Raw genomic sequence first — 22,909 nt, 5'->3', positions numbered from 1 at the left:
TGAGGAATGTGTTATGGAGATTTGTTTACCAAAGGGTAATTTCTTAATTGGCCACTGGTGATGGTGTTTTGGATTCATTTGACCAATCTGGTCTGTCTGTATCAGACTGTCTCTAAGGGCGATGAGTTTCTGTATGGTATGGTATGGTATGGTATGGTACGGTACAGTACGGTACAGTACAGTACAGTATAGTATAGTATAGTATAGTAAAGTGATTGATCAGCCTTCTGAAATCAATGCCAATTATTTCCTCCACAGGGATGCTATGCTACGATAATTATCACCACCAGGTCCTCATTTGGTTTTATTTTTCAGGGTGAAATCTCCCTCTGATGGACACCTCCTACACTGTGCACAAGCTCAGGTCACGTCACCTCCAGCTGTGGAAGAAACGGAGCTGCTCCAGAAGCTTTACCATCTCCTGGAAGCCAAGGGGTTTCAGACAAGGATGGAAGGAGTGGAACTCCTCCAAGACCTGTGCAAAACCAGCCCCCAGCTCATCTCCACTAACATTGCCCAAGTATGTAGGGTATCTTCACTGCTCCTTTCCTTTAGCTCCTTTCCTAAGCCTGTAGCAGCAAAGTTAATTCAGTGTGTCTTGGCATTCCATCCTGGCTGTTTGGGACACGCTGGTCCCTCTTACCCAGACAAATGTATTTCAGGTCCAGGCTTCAGGACAAGTTATTTCAGTACAGCTGTGTTTGTCTGGCAGGTGCCTATTGCTGCTGTTCATCAGATGATGGCAGAACATTCTGCTGGTGTAACTGCTGCTCTCTCCTACTCCCTGCTGGGTTAAGTGAAGTGAATCCAGCCCCTGAAAGCAAGGCAGTTATTCTCTAGACCAAAAAGGAGTTTGCATAGAGAAGAGAAGTATCAGGCTTGGTTGGTTTAAACCCAGTTGTTTATTTTAAAAGAATACTTCTATATAATCCATCTTGTCTTACACAGGCACAGCTCTGGCTACTCATTTCCATCCTTGTTCCTATTCCTCTTGGTAAAGACAGTGCTCACCCTTCTTGGGGGGTCGTTTTTTCTCTTTGGAAAAGGAGGAAAACAGCTAAGGACTCTTCTCTGCCTTCTCTTCCCAGTAGCTGCTTTTTCCCTTTTTCCAGGGAAAGGTGCCTTATAATGTGGCTGTCAGGGGACTGAACCTGCTCTAATGAGAGCTGTACAGCACGTTACATTTCACAAGTCTACCTATTACTTAGAGAAATGATCTGGATCCTGGAAGAGTTGATCAGAGCCCTGCACTTTTCCAGACACTGACTCTGAGACGAACAAACGAAAACTTACATCTCCTCCAGCCATAATTTTGGCAAAATCATAACTGCCCTCAGTACTTGAGGCAACTGTATAGAAAACCAGGCATTGTAAACATCTGCTTGCATTCAAAGCAAAGGTACTCTTTAGCATTAATAAATGGAATTGATTTAATGATTTATAGATGGAGAGAAATACCATAGGAACTATCCTGTCCCCAGCCAAACCTCCAGAAAACAGAAGAAAATCTTTCAACTAGCATGAGGCTGTGCCACCATTCCAGTGAGTGGCCCAAAGGAAAACAGTGAAATTGTGCAAGCAAGGGCTGACCTGACAGAAAGGATCACTTTCATCCTTGACATTGCTGACCGCTACATCCACTCTTCAAACAAGGACATTTGAATCCAGCTTTCACATTGCTTGTTCTCTTCACAGCTTTTTGATTATTTTGTCCTGAGAATATCTGACAGCCACAAGAAAGTGAAGCAGAGGGCGCTGGACGTGCTGGCTGAAATCACAGGAGCCCTGAAAGATGCCCTGAACCCAGTGATCATTGGTTTGGTGGAAGGAATACCAAAGAACCTGAACTCAAAGGACCCCAGGGTTCGTGGGGCAGCTGTGAAAGCACTGGAAGAATCCATTGCTCATTTGGGTAAGGCTGAGCCCTGGCAGGGACTCTCCTCAACTTCGTCTCTGTCTCTCCTGCACAAGAGAGCGCTGAGTGCCTTGACAGCTGCTCTTGTCTGTGGAACACTCCAGCTGACACCCACCAGAAGCTGTGCAGGTGCAGCCCTTATGCACCATCCCCAACAGGCTGGAATGGGATCAGCATTTCCCAACAGTCTCAGGAGCCCTTGGCTCTGTGCTGCTTGTCTGAAGAGCAAGTCCTGGGCTGCAGCTCTGCTACAGTTCAGAGGCAAAGGGGGTTTGGAGTTTGCTTGGGCCCCATATGACTTCCCAAATGAGCAGCTTTGCTGTCGGCATGAAGGGACACACCCATCACAGCTTCTGCAGAGCAGCCACCTGCAAGGCTCTACATTAGCTCTGCATTAGCTGCCTATTTTCCACTTTTTTTCTTTGTCTTCTATTTTCAGAGGGGAACTTATGATACACCAAGTTCATTTCTTTAGAACAAACAGGTATAAACCCAGCTGTCAATGATGCCTTTTTCCACATGTTGTTTTGCATGGGGCAAGATGGCCACAGCAATTAACTACATAGGCAACGGCTGCTCTAAATTCATTTGCCACACAGATTTATGTCAGCTCTGAAAATGCTGCACTAGGGAAAAATGCCTGAAAAAAGGAGTGTTGAAGAGGCAGGTCTTCAAGAGGAGTTTCCACTTTCTCCTCCCCAGCTGCTCTGTGAGCTCAGGAACTGCCTGACTCAGTGCCTTTCTGTGTCCCAAGTATGGGGCTCTTCCTTTGTGCTCTGGAATGCAGAACCTTTTCACTGCTTCCATGTGACTGAACTCTTGAGGTCCTTGATGTGAAATGTTTTAACACAGCTCCTGCTACAGCAGACAAGTTTGGATTTACAAATGTGAAAGGAGAGCTTTTCTTTTGGAATTTAAAACCCTGCCAAGTAGGCTGGAAAGAAAGAAGAAAACGATTCAAAAATCAGCAGAAATGTCCTTTCTTTTATAAAATGGGGTTGGCCCTGCTATTTCCCTCCCCACTGTCCTTTCTCCTGTGACCTGAGAAAAGTGAGCAGAAACGTGTGTTTCCCTTGTAGATAAAGTGTCGCTGCTGAAAGAGTTCAGCTACCAATGGAATCACCTGAGTGGCCAAGCCCTGCTGGATGTCACCGAGCGTATCACAGGTATGGCCTCCCCTTCTGAGCCAAGAGCTCTTCCCAGGGAACATTTACAGGGAATGCCTGTGAGCAGACAGCAGAGCAGCTCCTCCAAATCAGGAGGTGCTGAGCTTGTCCCTGCTGCCCCATAGTCAAGGCAGGTGGGTTTGGCAGGTTTTCCCTGGCTGCTGCAGAGCTGGGCAGCATCTGAGATGGGGGCAGCGCTCGGCCTGGGGCTGAGCTCTCACTGGGGCATCTCAGAACCACCTCCAGCAAAGGCAGGGACTAAAAATGCCCCAGCTGGCTCCTCTCTGGGAAGCTCAGGGACATCTGTGATCTTTGAGGGGAAATGGTGGCCAATGCTGTTTCAGGGCATCAGTTTGTTTTGTCCTCACAGAATTCTTGCTTTTCTCTTGGAAAGTTTTGAAGCTGAACCGTGCAGAGCCGGGGGGTCACAGCTTAGGTCAGAACTCAACAGAGGTATCAGAGGCACGGGTTTAGTGCAAGGCAGCCTCTGTGGGCACGGACAGAAGCAGAGTGCTGAGGCTCCCTGCCTGTGCTGTCACAGTGGCATTGGACTGAGCCTTTCAGGGTGTGCAAACAGTGTCTGCCTGTGTCAGGGTTGTCCAAAATGCTACAAATGCAGCTGATAATTGATTCCTCAGAGGAGCTTGCTATGCCAGCAAGAGCCAAGGAATGGAAAAACGATAATCTCAATATATAGTAGAGAAGACGATTGATAGCCTTGCTTTAACTGGGGCTAAATCCACTGCTAACTATGCCAACATCTTTGAATGCAAGATTTAATACACTTTGTGTCTTCATTAGGAATCTCAAAAGGGCATGTTCAGAGATTGGGAATGTCAAAGGCCCTTAAAGAGCATTTGAATAAAGTAGATCTCCAGGAACAGGGGATTTAGTTTAGCAGTTCTTTTGATCTCTTTTTCAAATAAAGGAATTAACCATAAATTAGGACTACTTTAGAAAGAGCAGATGTTCTATCTGAGATTTAGTAGGAACAGACAGCTGTTCCTCATGTTCAGTAGTCACCGATGCCTTTAATTGCATTTAAATTCAAATGAATTCCCATTTTAAAATGGGTACCATAACCCTTTCCTGATTAGCAGAATTGGTTTTGGATACTTGCAGGAGCTCTTTCAATGCTGATGAGTGCTGGTGTATTAACAACATAGAGAAAATGAAGTCTCTTCCACCACAGAATATTAAATCGCTGCTAAATAACATTTTGTCTGATCAGAAAATAAGAATGGTCTCCAGAGAATTTCAGGTTTTGATCTCTTAGCCAAATCTGCCGTGCAAGAAGCCTGTTGGTAGTAAATATTCGTCTGTGTTTGATACAGTTCAGTTCAGAAAATGGGCAGAGATTTCAGAGACAATATGAGAAAACACTCATGTTTCAATTACATTTCTGTCACCTGTGTAGCATTTTTCTTTCTCTATGCCCCTATTTCAGTGGACATTATAAGAAAAAATGCCATTAAGATCGAGAGGGGAAATGGCATTAAAATGTGGAGATGCTCAAATGCCACAGCAATGGGGTCTGGGTAATTCTGTAAGACACCCTGAGGTTTGAAACAGCTCTTTGTTGGAAGCCCCAAAAGCATTCTGCCAAAGACACCAGCTGATCACTAATGTTTCTCATCCAGCTGTCAGGCAGCAGCCATCTCTGGTGGGCTGGAGTTTTGAGGTGTGTTCTAATCCTGCCCTTTGCTGTGTGCCACTGAGCCAAGGGAAGAGCCAGATTAGACATTTGGCACTTGACATCAAAGTTACAAAAATGGAATCATCCCTTTTATTAGAAATCTCTCCATTTCCTCTCTACGGTGCATTTCCAAATATTCAGTGTGGGTTTAGACAACTTCTTAATGAAAATAAAAGGCAATTGGACATTTCATTCATTGTTCATGCAGAAAGAGATTGTGAAATAATTTAGAAAAGGTAGAAAGTCTACCACAGGGACAAGGCTGTGGTTGCAGCAATTAGTCCTGAGGGGTTGGTGGTTCTGTTCCCAGGATGATCAGCTGCTTTGCCCGTTTCTGGATCAAGGGGCTGTGGGTGCTATTTTGCTGATCTTGGCCAGAGAGGCTGGCAAGAAGCAAAAGCAGAGGTAGATCCTTGTTTGCAGTGAGGCTGGTGGGTAAGGAGCTGTGTCTCTGTCCCGGCAATGTTTGTGCAGGGGGTTCATGCCAGGAGCCCTGAAGTCATCCAGCGCGACGCCCTGCCCGTGCTCTGGTCCTGCCTGGAGAACAAGGCGCTGCCTGTGCAGAGCGCCAACGTCCGCACCGTGGCCACCAAGCTTGCCTCTGCCCTCTACAAGGTGATGGGCACCCAGCTGAAGAAATGTGCTGCCAGCAAGCCTCCACATGTACGGGAAAACCTCTCCCAAATGTTGGGCTGGTGAAGGCAAGATGTTCTCCAGAAAGCTGAGGAAGAGCTGAGTTGGACACCTCTGGATTTGCCTTTTGAGCTGTGCCAAAAATTACTAAATCCTAAGGAAGGGTGTGCATCTGTCCCTGCTCTCTCCATTGCCCTTCCTAGTCATGGCATGGGGGGCCTGAAGCAACTCCAGATGGAGGAGAAGGTGAAGGCAAACATGGCTCAGCCTCACACAGAGGTGAGGGGGGAGCTGGGCCAATCTCTGCTGGGAGGAAGGGTCTTGTGGCAGCCCAGAGAGGCTGTGCACATTGCCAGGGAACAGCTGTGCCCTGCATGTGCCCCTGCAATGAGCTGTGCTGCTGCCAGTGCCCCTGGAGCTGTAGGGCTGCTGAGCTGTGGGGCAGGCAGAGGAGCAGGAGGGTGCATGTGCAGCTGAGCCATTCCTGGAGAGCACAGGGCTCTGGGCTCCCTGCTGTCCCAGGGCAGCCCAGAGGCCAGCTCTGGGCAAGTGGCTCAGGGTTGTGCCCTGGCCTGCCTCAAGTGTCTGCCAGCAGGAGCATGTTTCCCTGTGCAGCTGTTTAGACATTTCCAGGAAATGTGTCCCATTAAATAGAGAGCTTTAGCTGCTTTACGTTTGCATGGAGGCCTCTGTTTAACTTTGTGTCTCCACTTTGCAGATCTGACTGGTTACAGTCTTACCAAGAAGTTTTCTCTGGACACTTCCTATGTTCCCTCACCCACAAAGTCCTCGCCTCCCGTCCAGAAGAGCTCTCTGTCCTCCAAGCTCAGGAAGAAGCTGCCACCTGTATGAAGAGTGTTTGAAGAATAGGATTGATGCGTTAGGCTTCATAGTTACAGTGTACATATGTTCTGATCTTTAGATGTAGTTTTGAATTAATGTGTTTTGATTCTGTCTTTAAGTTTTGATGACATATTTTTAATTGTATATATTTTATTTTGATGATGAAAAAAAAGTAAATAAATAAATAAAATTTAAATAAACCAAGAGGAGAATGAGAGACCAGGACCTGCTAGCCTAGAGATTATGGGAGTGCAGCTCACTCGATGTGCCAGTGTCCCACCACATCCTTTCCTCATTGGGCCTCTCCTCTTCCTCTTTGGCCATGTTTTCTTTGTGTCATTTGTGCTGCTCTTTGTTGCTTGGCATTACAACAGAGTCACCTGTTGACCTGTTTGGGGACAATGGATCCAAAAGATCCTGTTTGGTCAAAGGTTTTCTACCTAGGTGTGTTCTGTGCTCACCAAAGGCCTGAGCAAAGAAACCAAGAGGGGTGTGCCCAAATCCCAAAGCTTTGCTCTTTTGCAATCTCCCACAGATCTGGCTCACAGGTGTCTTCAATCACAATTCCATAGGTAAGAAGAGGTCATGTATTTCACTGGGAAAAGATGCACTGCTTTAGCAAAGTCACCTGTATGTATATTTACTGGGGACAACAGTCCAGCTGTGTTGTTTGCACCTTGTTTGCAGAAGGATAAGTGCACTGGGAGGCCAATAACAAGTGACAAGGTTTCCTCCAATCTGCACTGCAGCCTGGGTGCCATTCAGCCCAGAGCTAGGGGATCATTTGTTCCCATGGACCAGTGCTTGCCAGTGGAATGAATTCCTGCACAGCTGGAACAAGCAATTCTGGATTCAGCTCCAGCTCTTGGTGGGCTGCATGATCATTGACAATGCTGCCCTTCCAGAACTTATTCTGCAGTTTCCTTTCATAGTCATTTGAAGCTTTTAAACTTCACATTTCAATTTGCTTTGCCTTAGGGAAAAACACTTCTGGGCCCAGTGCAAGCTGTAACCTTTTGACAGCAAAGTCCTCATGGTTGCCCGCTTCTGATGTTACACAATGTCACCTGGCTGCATGTGTTTGCTTAGCTCTGGGTCTAGTCCCGGCCTAGTAAAACAGTTGGTAGCTCTATACCTTCCTTTCTCTTCCTCCCTCCTTTTCCTTAATTTTTCCCTTTTCCCCCTGTTTCTCCTCAATACATTTTGTTGTGGTTATTCAATAATGGTACATTTGTTTTGATTATCACAGCAATCCCCTGTACCGTGTCGGTGTTTTTTGCACTCTGAGATCAACCCACAAACCATCACACAACCAGTTCATAAGGACGGATCATGACACTTGTATACATACTATAGAAACCTTCTATCAAACCTTAAAAATTCTCTACAAATTCATTTCCAACATTACTGGGTCTGGCACCGCCCAGATCTGGTGTTTGCTGCCACCACCAGTGCCCAGATCTGGAAATTCCCTTGTTCTGGCAGAGCCAAGTTCAGCAATTTTCTGGTAAAGAAAGCCAAAATCTGGCAATTTCCGCTGCCAGCACCGGCAATTCCAAGATCTGGTGTTTGCTGCCACCGCCCGTACCCCAATCTGGACATTTCTCGCTTCCAACACAGCCCAAGTGCAGCAATTTTTTGGAAAAAGGAGACAAAAGGCAGCAATTTCCTGGTGCCAAGACTGTCACCACCCAGACCTGGTGTTTGATAGCACTGCCCATGCCCAGATCTGGACATTTCCCTGTGCCACCACAGCCCAAGTGCAGCAATTTGCTGGCAAGGAAAGCCCAAACCCGGCAGCTTCCTGGTGCTGCCACCAGCAGCACTGTCTCTGTCTCTCTGGGAGCCTCTCAGGATCTCCGGCCAGTCCCGAGTCGGCAGACACCGGGGGGCAGCCCTGACATGGCCGACAATGGGGAGACACTCTCTGTGCCCCGAGGGTACTGAGGGCACCTGGGCTGGGCGCCTTTGCAGCACAAGAGACACCAGAGACATCGGTAGGAGATAAAGGGCCTACTCTTAGCAGGGGCTAATCCAAGGTTTTATTCTAGGAGTCCCAAAGGAGCCCCTACACCTAAGGGGGCTCCTGCTGAGAGCCCCGGGAGATGTGCCAAGGTTACATTTAAAGGGAGGTGGAAACCAAAAGTAGATAACATTTTACTGACCAATAAGTGACCCTAAAGGATGGGTACTGGGGACTGATATTTAGGACAGCATGTGGGGCAAGGCTTGGGGGACTGACCCCTGGCCTCTGGCTGATCACTTGACATCCTGGACTGAAGCTTCTAGATAGAGGGGATGGGATGCTGAGTGATTGACAGAGAGCCAGGGTGGGGATTTGGGGATGATCTCAGCAAGGGAAAGGGGTTACACAGGTAAAGGGAGGGGGACACCATCTAGGATGAACCATTTGGGAAAAATACAGGGATTCAAAAACAAAACTATTGCAAAGTATTACAAAGTATAAAACCCCACTACAACACACCACCCAGGTGTCTGGTGTTTGCTGCGCAAGTGCCCAGATCCGGAAATCTCCCAGAGCCAGCACAGCCCAAGTGCAGCAATTTGCTGGCACAGAAAGCCAAAATCCGGCAATCTCCTGGTGCCAATACAGGCACCCAGACCTGGTGTTTGCTGCCACTGCCAGTGCTCAGATCTGGATATTTCCCTGTTCTGGCAGAGCCAAGTCCAGCAATTTTCTGGTAAAGAAAGGCACAATCTGGCAATTCCCTGCTACCGTCATTGGCAATGCCAAGATCCGGTGTTTGGTGGCACCACCAGTGCCCAGATCCAGAATTTTTCAGATGCCTGCACAGCATAATTCCAGCAATATGCTGGCACAGAAAGTTCACATTTGGCAATTTCTTGGTGCTGGCACATTCCTCACCCAGATCTGGTGTGCGCTGGCACTGCCAATGCCCACATCTGGCAATTTCCCTCTTCTGGCACCACCCATGTCCAGAATTTGCTGGCAAAGAAAGCTAAAACCTGGCAATTTCCCCTTGCCAGCACCACCCAATCTGGAGTTTGCTGGCAGCAGGATCCCAAGAAAGAAGGAAAGAAAGAAGGAAGGCAAAGAAGAAGGCATCCAGATGCAGTCCTGCCTGGAGCCTGAAATGGGCTGTTTGCTGGCACTGCCAGTGCCCAGATCTGGAAATTTCTCTATTCTGGCACAGCCCAAGTGCAGCAATTTGCTGGCACAGAAATCCAAAACCCGTGGCAGCTTCCTGCTACTGGGTCTGGCACCACCCACATCTTGTGTTTCCTGTACCAAAACCCAGATTTGGAAATTTCTCAGTGCCAGCAGAGCCCAAATCTGGCAGATTTCTGTTGCTGGCAATGATATCACCCAGATCTGGTGTTTGCTGGCAGCGCCAGCGCCCAGATCTGAAAACTTCCTGGTGCTGGCACAGCCCAAGTCCAGTGATTTGCTGGCACAGAAAGCCAAAATTTGGAAATTTGAAGGTTCTGGCTTCAGCATCATCCAGCTCTGGTGTTTGCTGGGACCGCCAGTGCCCAGATTTGGAAATTTCCCGGTGCCTTCACAGCCCAGGTCTAGCAAATTTTTTTTAGCTAGCTGGGGCAGAGAATTTCCTTGGACTGTGACTTTGCTTTCTCTTGGAACTGTTTAAACCTGCTCTGGACTAAAAATCCAGACAAACACTGGCAGCAGCTCACACCTGTGGCCCACCAAGCCCTGGGACGCTGCATTCCAGCACCAAAGGGACTTAGAAGAGACCAAGTGAGCCAACTACAATGCACAAAAAAGACTTTCTGAATTTGCCATCTCTTCAGCAGTGTCAGAGATTTTATTTAATATTATTCATTTTTTCATGCTTGTGAATACTTTACTTGTTAAATAAACTGGGGTTTTTTTCACTTTTCTCGAGGGAAGTCTTTTCCTGAACTAGTAGGGGGGGGGAGCCGCTTGAACTTGCTTTCTAGATCGACTCCTTTTGGAGATTTCCTCCCAAAATCTGCCCCAAGCCAGCACAAACAGTCACAATGAAAACTTCACCAGTGGCACAACTCCCCAGCCCACCAGGAAAAAGAAATGACATGTCAAGTTCTCCAAACATTTGTCCTGCTTTGCAGCAAAAGTCCTGCTGCACACATTGTGCAGTGTGGAAAGCCAAGAGAAGCTGCAGCTGGTGGCAATCTTGTGACAGAAGCTTGACCTTGTTCTCTATGAGAGATTCTTGAGAAGAGCAGACAGGAGAAGATTCCTGGAAACCTGAAACGGCTTTCTGGAAGTGAAATGAAAATGAAAGAAACAATCCAAGATGTTTTCCTTAATTTATTTCTATGCTCCCCTTTTCCATGTTGCATCCCAGTTATTCTAGATGCACAGTACCTCTAAGATCGGTGACTTAGGGATTTTTAGACACTCTAAAATACCATGAGCCACACACACTTTTCCTTCCCCTGTTTTTACTGGAAGGCAACACTGGAGGTGTAAGTGCAGTGCTGGGCTCAGGTAGGAATCCTACCCCAAGGGAAGATGGCCCGACAGTGTCTGACCCTCAGCAAGGACAATGCACAGCAGCAAGCGAGGGGATTGCTGTGCCAGTGTGCAGGAGGCAGGGCTCTGCATCTGAGCTCAACGCTGCAAAGTTCCCGTGTTTGGACAGATGAAGGGGCTGTCCCCGGGGCGCGCGGGGCTCGAACGTGGGGCTCGTGGGGCGAGCGGGGAACGGACACGGGAACGAACGGCCCCGGTGCTTCAGTTGCAGCGGCGGCAGCGGCGGCAGCAGCAGCAGCAGCAGCGGCAGCGGCAGCAGCAGCGGCAGCGGCAGCGGCAGCAGAAAACAGATAGTTTTGAATACTCTTTCTCTCCTTCTTTCTTTCGTTCGCTCTTTCTCTTTCTCTCTTTCTTTCTTTTTCTGTCCCTTTCCCGCGGTCGGGCACCCTTCTCTCGGGGTCCCTTGCCCTGCGTCCCTCTCCTCTCCCCGCCTCCCTCTCCCCGTGATGGGCCGGGCCATGCCCCCGGCCCGCCCCCGGCCCCGGGCGGGGCTGCCCCGTGCCCGGCCCCGGCCATCCCGCCGCGGTCTCGCCTCCGCCCGGCTCTGGCCGTACTGGCGGTGGCGCTGCCGGGCGGACATCAGTGCCGGGGGCCGGGGCGGCATCGCCGCTCTTAACCTCCGCCTGGCCCAAGCGCGGCCCCGGCCCCGAGGCAGGCTCCAGTCCCGGCCCCGGCCCGGGCCCCGGCTCCTCCCGGGGCCCGCGGAGGACACACGCGGCGCGGCCGCTCCCGCCGCCTCCGCTGCGGCTTCCCCGGCCCGTGCTCCGCCGCTCGGCAGCGCGGCCGCCGCCCCCGGGCCTCCCGTGCCGCGTTCCAAGGAGCGAACGCCTGGGCATGGCCGGCCCGGGGCGAGTGAGGGGCGCTCGGGGGCCGTTGCTGGCCCCGGGCCGAGCGCTGACAGCTGCCTCCCGCCCGCAGGGAAGGTGCAGGAGGCCCTGCAGGAGCGGCACCAGCTGGGCTCGCTGCTGGGGCGCGCTCCAGGCACAGCCACGGAACACAGAGCCCCGAGAGTGCCCAAGCTAGCCTGCGTGGAGGAGGAGAAGGAAGAAGGCCCTGGAGCTGCCCCAGCGCAGGACACGGAAGAGGTGGTGCCATTCCATCCACCGCAGGAGGGTGAGTGGCAAAGCTGGGCTGCAAGGCTGGAGCCTGGAGTCTGGAGCCAACTTGGCCCCATGCCATGCCATGCCATGCCATGCCATGCCATGCCGTCCCCTGGGGAAATGCTCAGGGACAGCACTGAAGAGGGGCCGGGCAGACACCCCGCAGTGCCCTGCTCCATCCCCCTGGAGCATCCCGGGGTTCTCTCTGCCTTGGCAGTGCAGGGCTGGGCTGTGTTCTCCGGCCTCTCCCTCAGCCCCTCAGCTCTGGCTGCGCTTGCTCTTTGCCAGATGCAGCCCTGGAGCGCACCCAAGAGCAGGAACACACCCGTGGCCGCTTCCGAACAGCAGCGCAGGTACCTGCAGCCACCCGCACTTGGGCTGGACCTGCTGTCCCTGCTCAGCCCAGCACCGTGTGTGCAGCATTCCATGCAACATCCCCGGCTTCTTGCCCTTCTGCTACAGCTCGTTTGCGACTTCATCAGGAGCATTTGGCAGGAAGAGACCAGCACCACGGGCGCTGGGCTCAGAGCACACTCTGAGCTCCTCAATCATGAGACCAGTGCCGCCCTGCTGGATTTGCTTCTGGAGAAGGGTGTTGCCAGGCCAGAAAAAGTAAGCAGCCTGGGGCCAGGCTTCAATTCCCCCATGAGTCCCGTGGCTTCCTAAGCCACGCCTGCTGGTCCCTGGGAGCCTTTTTGGCCATGGCAGTGCGCTGGGAAGGGAAGCATTCTCTGGGGACCCTGGGGACATTGCTCCCTCTGGCAGCTTTCCAAGGCTCCCCATGCTGTCTCCAGGTGCCCGCCATGGTCAGGTACATTCACCAATGGCTCAAGGCCAATGATTCTGCTGAGCACAGACTGAACAAGGCCCTGCTGAATGTCACCAAAGCACACCTGGACGACGCAGTGGTGACGCTCCTGCGTGTGGCCCCGTCCTGTGACAGGTATGGGGCCCACCTGCCCAGAGGGTTCAGGCCTCCCCAGCCCATCACCCTGTACTGCCTGTCCCAGGTGTCTGACCAACAGAGAGTTCCAGGGCCCTCTGGCTGCTGCCTTTCCAGGGGCTGACATGCCCAGCCCTGGCACGTCAGCCCCTGAGCCTGCTGCCATGCTCCCTTGCTGCCCCTCAGGGGCCTATCTCCACAGGGCTGGGCTGCCTGGGTGCTGCTGGCGAGGGCCAGTGGGCAGAGGCAGAGCCGGTGCTAAGCCCGGGCCCCTAGGGATGCCCAGGCCACGGTGCTGTGTCTGAGACCCCCCTGAGACAGAGCTCTAACCCTGCAGAGCTGCCATCACCATGTGGAAAAGCATCATGTGCTCGCCCAGGACTGCGGAGCCAGTGCAGCTGATACTCCTGGATGTGCTGGGGAGCTGGCCAGAGCGCAGCACGTGCACCTCCGATGGGGACAAAACGGGTGTCTTTGGCCTGGCTGTGAGTTTCTGCAACTGGCCTTTGCTGGCCCCAAGGCCTCCTCTCCAGCAGCTCTCCATCCTCCTTCCCCCACTGCATCTGCCTGCCTCAGCGCTGGCCTGAAACCTGGCCCAGGGGCAGCTTCAGGCCCACCAGGCCCCATGCTCCCCCTGCCAAGGTCTCTCTGGGCCTCTCCCTGCCACGCTCAGGCCCTGCCACATGCACACCTCGGCACTGAGCGCTGTCTCGGGGGGCTTTGTCCTTTGCAGGCAACCGTGGTGATGTGGAAGATCCTCCAGGAGCCCCCTGTCCCACGTGTAGTGACGCTGTGTTTCCCCCATCTATTTGTTCATCTGCTCTTCCAAGTGTTCTTCAGCACAGAAGAGATGCCAGAGGAGGTCAAAACCTTCTGGAAGGGATGCCAGGAAGAGCACGGCCTTGCCACCAGCCCCAACAGGTGCTCCATGCCACTCCTCCTGTCCCTGCCACGTGGCCCACAAAGGAGCCAGTGCTACCAGTGTGACCTGGGCCTTTGCTGTGCACACAGGTTTGCAGTGCAGAGCCTGAAGTCCCTGCTCTGCCTTCTCCAGTGTGAGCATGTGGTGGTGTCAATGGAAGGCAAGTGTGGCTGGGACATGCTGCTCTGTGTTGATACCCACCACTTTGCCGTGGCTCTGCTGGCCAGGTGAGACCCCCCTTCTCCCCATTGCTCCTGGCATTTGTGCCCTGTGCCTGGGCTGTCCCACACAGTCCCCATGGCGATGGGCCAAAGGGACGAGGGACAGCCAAGCAGACTGGAAAAGGCTGGGAAGGGAGGGTGCCCAGGAGCGGCCACATCTCAAAGGGCCCAGGTCCCCTGGCAGGGTGGTAGGGAAAGACAAGAACTGTATGAGTCAGTGCTGGGAGAGGCTTCCCCTCCTGGCTCAGGGTCTTAGTGCCATTTTCTGCCTTCCAGGGAGATGTGCCATGCATCCAGGCCCTTGTGTAAAAGGATCTTAGACTGCCTCCTTGAGATGCTCAGCAAAAAGATGCCATACTGGGATTTCCTTGCTCTGGCATTCCTTGCAGAGGTGAGCCTGAAGGCCAGCATGACCTGGCTGAGCTGCCTCCCTGCTCTCTGCCCTCTCGTCTCCACAGCCGCCTGGGACAGTGCCTTGCCCTGCGCTGCTGCCTGGGCCCGGCCCTGTGTGGCTCTGGGCTCCTGCAGGCTGGCTCCCCCATCACTGGCCTGTGCCTTTCAGGGCCTCGAGTGCCTGGACTTGAGGGAATGCAGGGACAGCATCATGGATATCTTGCCAAGGCACCTGCGGAGGGAGCGTGCAGACACTGACAGCCAGCATCTCAGGGACCATTCCCCGCTGGTGAGAAGGGGGCAGTGGCTGAAGCCGTGCAGCAGTGTGGGGCTGGGCAACGCAGTCGCTTGGCCTTGCCAGGGCTTTGGGTGCTGGGGCAGCTGCTCCCAGCTCTCCTGCCTCCTGCTTCAGCTGCCCAAGTGCTTCAGTGTCGTAGACATCTTTTTGTGAAAATCCTTTCTAAAGATTTTTTCCCTTCTGAGAAGCTGAGGCCTCAGAAACAAAATGTAAACGACGGTTATCTGCTGCTGTGGAATGCAACAGGTGGATCCGTGATTAGTCTCATGTAGATGTTTGGAATTAGTGACCACTCACAGCAGAGCTGGCTCTCGCTCTCTGTCCAAGCCACAGACTTTTGTTTTCATTCCTTTCTATTCTTAGCTTAGCTAGCCTTCTGAGATGAACCTTTTCCTTCTATTCTTTTAGTATAGCTTTAATGTAATATATATATCATAAAATAATAAATTAAGCCTTCTGAAATATAAAAGTCCAATCTACATCTCTTCCCTTATCCTGAAAACCACTGTCACACTTCAGGAGAGGCCTTTGGCTCTGGGCCAGCAGCAGGGTGGCCTTTCACAAACTTGCCTTCTGCTCAGGCGGAAAGAAAGCGGAGCCTGACCGAAAGGCTCATGGACCTCCTGCTCAGGATGACCACCAGGATACTGGGCTATCTTTTCCTGGATGATGGTGCCGGGATACCCAGCCCCGTGGCCCTGGACCTGGCTAAGCTGTTCCTGCCACTCTTTGACAACGTAAGGCTCTGTGCCCCCAGACACGGCCACTGGCTGCTGCCCGGACACTTGGTGCCCTGTGGAGATGCAGGTCTGCGCCAATGTGGGCCAGAATCAGCTGCTGCTGAGCTCTTGCTGCCTTCCTGTTCTACAGGGTGATAGCCAGGTGCAGCAGCTCTCCATGATTCTCTTTCACACCTTGATGTCTGCTGTAGAAGAAGAAGGAAAAAAGCCCCTGATGACCCAAGTGTGTCAGAGCCTGCTCCCACTGCTGTTCCACTGCCACAATGAGAATCTGCGTGTGGCACAGGTGAGGATTCATGCGCTGCTGCTGTCCCCCTGGCAGGGGGCTCGGCTGCCTCCTGCCCTGTGCCTGGCAGACTGCAGCCTCCTCAAGGCCTTGGCACAGGGACGCGGGTCCTGTGCCCTGGGCTGTGGGGGCCATCTCTGCATCTCTGCTGCTCTCCAGGCTTCTCGGGGAACGCTGCTTTGTGCAGTCAAGTTCCTGAAAAGGAAAGATCTTGAAAAAACAGTGAAGAAAGAGAAACTCTTGAAGTTCGCTGAGCTCCTGGTAAGGACGGCCTGCAAGCCCCAGCCTCAGCCTGGAGAAGGCCCCTCAGTGTGCGGGGCTGGCAGCTGTGCCCTTGCCCGCTGCTGCAGCCAGAGGCCGCGCGGGCTCTGCTCCAGGCTCCTGTGGGCCCGAGCTGGGTGCCCATGGAGCCCCGGCCCGGCGGGGCTGCAGGGCGGCACCGCGGCTCCCCGGGCAGCAGCCGGCCCTCTTCCCCTCCCCTCGGGAGCCCTTGGCCAGCGGCTGCTGGCCGCGCCTCAGGGCTGTGCGGCCAGGGGAGGCCGGGGCTGGGCGCAGGCAGCGCCCGGCCCAGGGGCTGAGTCCGCACCAACCCTTTCCTCCTGCCGCTCTCTCCAGCTGGCAGAGGACAGGAGCCGAGCGGCCGAGCACCTGCGCCAGGCCCTGCGCTACATGGAGAACCCACAGAAGCCCCTGCGAGAGGCGGCCATCAGGTTCATGGGTGAGCCACGAGCCCGGGCTGCCCTTCCCCTCCCCAGCCGGCCACAGCTCGGCCCCAGCCCCGGCTGCTGCCCTGGCAGCGCCAGCCCGGCCCGGCGCCGTGGAGCCCCGCCTGGCCTGGGCATTGCTGCTGCCGCCCTCTGGCAGCCGTGCCCTGAGGCGGCAGCGTGCGGCAATGGCCAGGCTGAGCCCTGCCGGGCCAGCAGCCCATGTAGCCACAGTGCCGGCAGTGCCGCTGGCAGGGAGCTGTGCCGCTGGGGCTGTGACAGGCTCTGTGTTCACAGGCATGGCCGGGCAGCGCCTGAGGGGGCAGCAGCAAGAGCTGCAGCTGATCTGCAGAGGTGAGTGAGGGCAGCGGGCTGACAGTGGGGGCTGCCGGGGGAGAGCTGCAAGCCCTGCCCGGCTGCGGAGGGCTCCGCTCCCGTGGGCAGAGCACACGGAGCTTTCAGGGCCATGTGGGCCATTGGTGGCCAGTAGCTTCGGGCTGATCCCCTTGCTCCCTGCTCCCTCCTGGCCATGGCAAGAGCCGGCTGTGATGGCCCTGGCAGGGGGCTCTCCTGGGCTCCCCGCAGGTCTAGCTCTGACCGTGCCTCTGTTCCTCTCTCTTACAGCCCTGGAACGCCTGACGAAGGACAGGAGCAGTGCCGTGTCACAGCTGGCACTTGAAACACTGCATATCCTCCTGGCAATACAACGTGGGCGATATTCCACCATCCAGAGGCTGCACGATCAGCTGCGCAGGGCATGGAGGACTCGGCCTCGCCTGTCAGGGCTCGGCTGCCTGCTCTGCCGGATGACTGAGGAGGAGAGCTGATCTGGGAGGCTGTCTTTGCTGGGGCAACCAGAGCCAGAGGTAATTTTCCTTTTCTTTAAGATTTTTCTTTTCTTCTTTTCCCTTTTTTATCTATATTGTAAATAAATAAATTCTAGAGTATATTATAATTGTATATATTATTATATATTATAGATTACTGTAGATAAATCAATTCTAGAATGTGTTATGATGCACAGACCGCCAGGAGCTTTTCTTTGCTGCCCAGGCTCTTCAGGGCAAGAGGCAGGAAAGGGTGAAAAGGGTGCTTGTGCTCAGCAGCACAGCAGGCTGAGGGGTGGTGAGGCCCTGACGGGGGAGAAGGGTGCTCGTGCTAAGCTAGCTGCCCAGGCGTGCAGTGGGCAAGGGGAAATGGCCAGAAGCCCCTAGGCCTGTGGTGGCTCTGCTGAAGCCTTTGTGCTGCCACCAGAGCGGCTGGGCAGGGGCCAGAGCTGCAGGGATCCCTGTGAGAGCAGTGCCTGGAGATGGCCACAAGCCCTGTGCCAGGCAGGAAGCGCCATCCGTGTCCTCCTGCCCGTGTGCTGCTGGCTGCCTTGCTGAGGGCTCCCAGGTGCCTCTGGATAGGGCTGCTCTGGAGCTGCTGTGGGGCTGCGGCGCTGCTGCCGGGCAGCTTGGCCGGGCTGGGGCAGAGCCTGCGGGGCTGGGGCACTGGCAAGCCCTGAGCAATTGGCTATCAGAGGCCATAAGCAGCCCTTGTTTGCTTTGGGATTACCGTGATTTTGGGGGGCAGTGCAGGGGGGAAGAGAAAAAGTGTTGGCTTCCCTCAGCCATGGCTGGGTTTTTCCCTACCATGTAGGAGTCGGGCCTTCCTCAAGGCCCTGACAGAGATAAGATTTTTTACCGTTTTTCTTGTTTTTCCTTTTTGTCTCTAATCTCTTTTCAATAATTTGTTGTTTGTTTTTCCAGAGGAAGCATTCTAGGTGGTCCAGTGTGGATGGGGAAGTGCCTGGGAGCAGCTGTGGCGTGGATGGACCGTGCCCTTGGGGAAGGCTGAGGCCGTGGTTTGGGAGCAGCTTTTCTTCCAGCTGTGGTTGGCGTGAGGTGGGTCCCTGTGTGCTTGGCGGGGTGGGATCAGAGCTTTTGGGAGATGGCAGCGAGCACAGGACCATCCTGCTCCGGGCAGCTGCTGAGGGCCGGATGTGCCGTGGCTGGCTGCAGGCTGGGCACATGTGCTGCCCTCCTGCTTTGCTGCCAAAGGCAGCAGGGATGGGCAGCTCTGGGCACAGCCAGCATGGCCTGGGCACTGCAGGCCTTGGCACAAGGGCACAGGAGCCCTCAGCTGACGGGCGGTTTCTGCTTTCTCTCCTTGCAGCTGGGCTCTGCGGGTGCTGAGGCTGCTCTGGATTCTGCCAGGGCTCTGCTGGGCTCAGCCCTGGGCCCAGCTGGGCTGACTCTGCCCTCACATTGCCCCTACAGCTCTGCATCAGACGAGCCCGTTGCGAGCACAGCGCCTGAGCTTTCTGCTTTGGCAGGTGTGTGAGACTCTGCTGCAGGCCCAGAGATTGCAGCTGGGGACACACATCCAATTGGCAAGGACCCAAACTCTCCACAGTCCCAGCTGAATTCCTGGATCTGCACAGGGTGTTTCATCTGTCCCATTCTTCCTTTTTTGATTGGCTGTAATTGTCAATTGCACTTTCTTCCTCCTCTAGAAGTGCCACGAGTGGGCCAAGGCTGGCGAGTGGGCCATGCTCCTGAGGCAGTGCAGTCTGGAGCTGATGGATGGAGAATTGCCCTTCTGCACTTCCAAACCAGAGCAAAAAGCCGTAAGTGGGACTTCGTGTCTCTAAGAAATCCCTGACAGTTTCAAAGGGAATGTGCAGCTCATTCCCAGGCTGAGAAAGAAAGGTCATCTTCTAAAGGATTTGGGCTTTGACAGAGTTTCCATTCCCAGTCCTGCTTGGAGCTGGAAGGGCGCAAAGCAATTTCCTCTTGCTTCGACTACAATTTCAAATACCAATGTTAGAAACAAAGCCCAAAATCTTTTAAGAGGCTGCTGAGGTCAGTAAGGTGGATCCATGCCATCAGCACATTTACACTGTAAATAACTGAGTTCTCTTTTTGAAAAGATCATTTACCTCTTAATGCAAAGAATGTAACTTTGCATTTATGTTTTGTTTTTTTAACTAACATTATGTTATGTTTTTTCACTAACACTTGGATTTTATTCCTATATTTTACAATTTACCTATTTTTTCCCTTTTTCCTTTTTATTTCTTTAAATAGAAAACATGTCCTATCAAAGGAATGTCCTTTACTCCTGGTTCCTGTGTGGAGCAGCTCCCTTCCTGCTGGCTGAGCTGCTCAGGCAGAGCCCCGCAGCTCCTGGCCCTGCAGGGCTGAGGCTTTTCCCTGTTGCTGGACACAGACTGATGGAGCAGCACTGCTGAACTCGGGCACACAGAGGGACCAGCAGCAGCTGCCTTTGGCCACCTGAGGCTCCAAGGCCAAAACTCTGAGCAGCCAGGGCTGGAAGAGGCTGGCAGGATCTGATCCCTGACTCTGGGCCAGGGCTGCACAAATGACCCCACAGCAGCAGCAGCAGCAGCAGCAGCAGCAGCAGCAGCAGCAGCAGCAGCAGCAGCAGCAGATGGAGCTGACTTTGAGCACAGCCCCTGCCCCCCTTCCCTCCTGTGTGCAGCGGTGTCACAGCAGCCTGAGGCACCTGGGAGCCCCCAGTGCCTGCAGGGACTGGAGATGGCAGCCCTGGGCTCCTGGAGGCTGTGCAAGGAACGGAGCTGGGCACTCCGTGTCCATGGGGAGCTTCCAGATGGAAAAGGCTGCTGTGCCCAGGCAGCTCCAAGGGCACAGAAAGGAGGGTCTGGAGCACTGGATCTGTGCCATTGCCACAGTCCTGGGCAGCAGCCAGTGAGCCCTGGGGGAACAGAGGGCACAGCAGGAGGGACAGAACCAGGCAGGGTCAGAGACTGGAGAGAGCCAGGCCTGGGAGCAGCACAGCTGCTCCTTTGCACTCTTGGAGAAAGCTCTTGGCTGGTTCAAAGTGCTGAAAGGTGTGAAGGGCAGAGAGGAGGCCCCACCAAACAATGCTCCTGTTTGCACAGCCTCCCCTCTCCATGTCCCAGAAGGAATTGCATGGACTGTGTTCTTCTCTCCATGTTGTCTCGTTAAGCATGAGCAGCTCAGCACCAGGAGCTGAAGGAGCTGAAGCCTCAGGCCACAGGAGCTGGGCAAGAGGGAACTTTTGGAGCAAAGTAATGCTGCTAAAATAGCTCCAGCTAAATGCAGTGGATAGAATCATGGAATCACAGAATCCTTTTGGTTGGAAAAGCCCTCTGAGCTCACCCAGTGCAGCCGGTCACCCAGCAGTGCCAAGCCCAGCACTAAACCACATCCCTGAAGTGCCAAGGCCTGGACACCAGCCCTGAGTGAGGCCTGAACAGCAGGCCCTGAGCCAAAGGCAGCCTCTGGATGAACCTTCCAAGCAAAGGTTATCTTTGTATTTGCTCCCTAATGAAACATGCAGGTCATTAGCACTGTGATAGATGTAGGCACTCATTAGTGAAACATGGATTGACCTTTGTGTATTTAGAAGCCAGACAAGGCCATGAAATCTGACATCTGCCCTTGTTTGGGGCTGTATGGTCAAAGTCACCTCCCTTGGTTCCTCCTTGAGCCCTGGCCAGGCTTTGGGAGGGACCCAAGAGAAGGATGAAAGCACATGTTGCCACACTAGCAGTGCTGTCAGTTTGTTCATTCAGCACTGTCAGAGCTGGGCCCTCTCCCAGTGGGGTTGGAGCCTCACCTGGGGCTGGAGGCACCTGCAGGAATTCCCAGTGCCCAGGAGTGGCTCTGCAGCCCTTGGCTGTGACAGCTTCCCCAGCTGCTCTGTGGATCTGGGGGATGGTAAAGCCTGAGGGTAAATGCTGTTGGATCTTTGTTAATCACTGCAGTCAATCTTTGGTGGGGATGGTTGGGTGCATTGCTGAGCTGCTCCTTTTGTGATTCTTTGCTGCTCTGAACTGCAGGAAATGACACTGATTCCTTCAGTTGGTGTCTGTGTCTTTGGTGCTGACCCTGCCCACTGGTAAAACAAAACTGGCACAGTCTGGCCAGATGACAACAAAATGTCACTTGTTCAGTGTCAATGTGAGCAATCAGTGTCATCAGAAATTCCCAGATGGGAAGCCCTTCCCTGGAGTTCCCTGCCTCTGGAGTGGGCTGAGGTCGGAGCCCCGTGGGAGCAGTGGGGCAGTCGGGTAAAAGAGGCTGCACCCCTGGATGTCTTCAAATGCATCCAAAAATTGCATATGGAAAAGGAAAAGGCCATGTGGGTTTGGGCAGACAAAGATGAATTTGTTGAGAGTACATAGGAAACAGCACCTTCAGCAGGAACAATTATTGTTGGAATGCTCCCACATGGAGCAACAGAAGAAGGTTTTAATCTTGAGCTGATATGCATTTGTACAAGTGAAATATTGGTATCATAAAAATCTAGATATATATTTATAGTAAAATGAGACATATATATATATATAATTCATATATATATTAATATATTCACATAGATATATATATGGCTATATGTATCTATTTCTATATCCCTATCTACATATAAAATCATAATAATGTGAAATAGTGCTGACAATGCTAATTTGGTACCTTTGGCTTCTCAGGGATGTAACACTAAATACCCTACAGAACAGAATTGGCCAGGACCCTAATGTCAGTGGTCAACTTTGTGAGATTGTATAGAATGGAAAAAGGAGGAAGGCAGGAAATTGGCTATTTTTACAGGGTGTGCTGATACTGTGATGCAGAGTGCTTTGTCTGTTCCTGTGAAAAATACAGTGATTTTGCCTGCAGGGTTTTTCATGTACCAGACTATGCACAAGCTGCAGGATTGGTTGCATGGGTGAAGGGGTTGTCAAAAGCGCAGTTGGAAAAATGAGGAGATGGGAACTTTTGCCCATGGAGAACCCATCTCCCAGATGTGCTCCATGCCCTTCATAATGGCCCATGGGGGAAATGGAACCGCCTGGCTGTGCACAGCTGCCCCCAATTTGCAAATTCAACCACGGGCAGTGAGACTTGGGCTGCCTGGGAAATTGTTCTGGCTCTGATGGCCCCTGGCAGGGCCAGCCCAGAGGCTGCAGGGCTGGCCCTTCATGCATTGGAATTAATGAGGATAAATTCAAAGCCAATGAGAGCTATCAATACTGAAACAGGAATTCAGATTCCTCCAGGACACTTTGCTTTGGTAACTGCTCCCTTGGAGCTTGGCCTTGCAAAGTGTTCCTGTCATGGCAGGAGGAAATGATGCAGAATATCCAGGAGAAATTACAGTAATTCTGTTAAACAATAATGAACAAGATTGGATTATTCGACCCCATGACAGTGTAGCACAATTATTGATCTTGCAATTTTAAGAACGATTGTGAAAAATGAGATCCACCTCCAGTCACCACCATTTGTGGAGATAAAGGGTTTGGATCCAGCAGCCCTAATAATGGAGCCAGAGTGTGGGTCCAGAGGCCAAAAGGCCCTCCCGAGGCAGCTGAAGGAGCAGCTCCTAGGAAAGACAACTCTGAGTCTCGAAACCTGGGCAGGAACAATGGGAATGTGTCCCTAAGCCAAGGAGTCTGTGTCAGGAGAATCTGACAGGATATTGCTTTACACATCCTGCCAGACCAGATCTCCCTGTTTGCCCCAAGGGCCCCTTTG

The sequence above is a fragment of the Melozone crissalis genome, unplaced genomic scaffold, assembly GCF_028551555.1.
Source record: "Melozone crissalis strain CALT ecotype California unplaced genomic scaffold, PUWL_Pcris_2 ptg000053l_1, whole genome shotgun sequence".
In the NCBI taxonomy this organism is placed as follows: Eukaryota; Metazoa; Chordata; class Aves; order Passeriformes; family Passerellidae; genus Melozone; species Melozone crissalis.
This window is presented reverse-complemented; position numbering follows the sequence as displayed.